Below are 2,500 nucleotides of genomic sequence, written 5' to 3'. Positions count from 1 at the left end.
ACTCGCGACGGGACTGGGACTCGCGCCGGGACTAGGGAGTCGCGGCGGGACAAGGAAGAGGAGGAGGAAGTCCGGGACTCGCGCCGGGACTAGGGAGTCGCGGCGGGACAAGGAAGAGGAGGAGGAAGTCCGGGACTCGCGCCGGGACTAGGGAGTCGCGGCGGGACAAGGAAGAGGAGGAGGAAGTCCGGGACTCGCCACGGGACTAGGGAGTCGCGGCGGGACAAGGAAGAGAAGGAGGAAGTCCGGGACTCGCGACGGGACTGGGACTCGCGGCGGGACAAGGAAGAGAAGGAGGAGGTCCGGGACTCGCGCCGGGACTAGGAAGAGGGGGAGGAGGTCCGGGACTCGCGACGGGACTAGGAAGTGGGGGAGGAGGTCCGGGACTCGCGCCGGGACTAGGGAAGAGGAGGAGGAGGAGGAAGGCCGGGACTGGGACTCGCGGCGGGAGTAGGTAGTGGGGAGGAGGTCCGGGACTCGCAGCGGGACAAGGAGGAAGTCGGGGAGGAGGGCCGGGACCAGGAGTCGCGGCGGGGATAGCAGGCAGGACAGGGAGGGTGGGTGGTCTTCCACAAAAAAAGTGTGTCTCGGAACTTCCTTAGTGCAGTAGGACGGGGGCCTGCCGAATCCCACAGAGAGTACTATGTGGGGAAGGGTTCCTCTGAAGCGTCTCGGGAAAAGTCGTGAGGGGGTGACGGTTGCTCGGTGCCTACGGGTCCCGACTGCTCGCTGCCTTCTTTGAGCCCAGTACCGACGTTCGCAGGGGGATACCTGGATACTACTGGGGTTACCTGGATACTTCTGGCGTGTTACCTTGGATCAGTGAGGAGTGGGGGTTAGTTTCCCGGCGACGCGACCCTCTGAGGAGGTCCCGCGGAGGGTCGCCGAGTATTATATGGTGAGCTGGCTGTCAAGGATTGTGAGTCCCGCTGCCAAAATTTTTTTTGGTGCGCGGGCGACTGGAAAAAGAGGGTTGGTCTTGTGCCGATACGCGTAACGTCGCAGCGAGTCCCAAGAGCTAGTAACCATTTTTGGCGGGGGGCGATGGCCTCGGTATTGTCAAGCCATTCTCTCATTCATTTGGGAGGGTGGGGAGAAGTGTTTGCCGAGGCCGTTCAAGCTCCGCCTGGTCGACCACCACTGTGACCGCCACCGCGCTCGATCTCTATTGCAAGCTCAGGTGAAATTCCTGATAAACTTGGAGGGGGTGTGGGACGCGTTCGCAGTGTGGGCCGAGGAGTCATAACATCCCAGGTCGGAATGTGAAAATGGAACTTCGAAACCGGTGAGAGTTCTCTCGTCGGCTAGGGGTTTCACAAAAGTAACATTTCTATAAATTTCTATCCGACCCTCCATTAATTTGGAGGGGCGATGGGCCCCAGGATTGGACATACTTCTTGCTGATTTGTCTTTTGAGGAAAATCCTTCGCGGTGATGGTTACTTTTTCATTTTTTAATGTGTGTATCGGCCTCGTCGGTTTCTCTCTTTCCTGGTCACATTCCCGAAAAAGGCCGCAGCACCTATGATTCTCTTCCGGGGGTCTAACTCTCCCTCTCTCTCTATCCTTCTCTTTGTCTGGCTCTCTCTGGCTTCACTTTTTGTGGTGTGTGCCTCTGGGGGTCTGGTTGGAATTTGCCGTTGGCTTTTTGCCCTCTCTTTTTGCCTTTTATCCATCGCAAAGAAGGGTGTGTGTGTTCTCACCTGGGGTTGGAATGAAGGACGGGGAACCTCCTCGTCTTGTGAAGTGGGACCATCTTTTAGGATGATGGCTTTTTGCTGCCTGGTGTGTGCTTGGGTGGGGTTTGGTGGTGGCAGTCTACCTCTCCCTTTCTCCGGTAAGACCAGATGACTGGTTCGTCCGCTACTCTTGTGTTGGCCCTACCTTGGCCAACGGGAGTCGGCGACGCTCCAGACTGGATGGCATGATGTGGTGGTGTACCGAAGGGGGACATCCGAAGGGGAAGAGGGGCCGAGCCTCGCGAAACTTAGGTGTGTCGGGTTGTGTGATGTCGGAGATCCATTTTTTTGTGGCTGCCGTCGTGATTTCGCCCATCAAACCTGAGTCGTTGCTGCGGACTGGAAAAACTATGGAAGAGCTGTTTGGGAAAGATTCGGGAGTTTGTTTTCGAAGTTACCTTGTTCGATCGATCTAGGATCCACTGTACTCGCCCACCAGAATTTGCTCCCGGAACCCCCCGATCAGCCAAAGCGGGTCGGGGGGCCTTGGTTCAACGAGGGTTACTCCATATGCTAGCCTATGTCAATATAAGGTGCGGGTTAGCCGTTTCTCCCCCACCGGACTATTGCTTAAGAAGTGGACTATCGACCCCCCTCTCCGTCAAAGGTTTGGGGCCAGGGCTTAGAATGTACTTCAGGTGGTGCGGAGGTAGGAGGCGAGAGGTGGATGAAATCGATCGGATGAGGTGATGGAGGGGTCAACTTCGCAGGAAGTTCTGGGGGTTTGTTCCAGCCGGATGTTGGGAGAGAGATACAGGCCAT

This window comes from Physcomitrium patens, chromosome 20, assembly GCF_059467195.1.
Source record: "Physcomitrium patens ecotype Gransden chromosome 20, ASM5946719v1, whole genome shotgun sequence".
Classification (NCBI taxonomy): Eukaryota; Viridiplantae; Streptophyta; class Bryopsida; order Funariales; family Funariaceae; genus Physcomitrium; species Physcomitrium patens.
Note: the sequence above shows the minus strand (reverse complement) of the source record.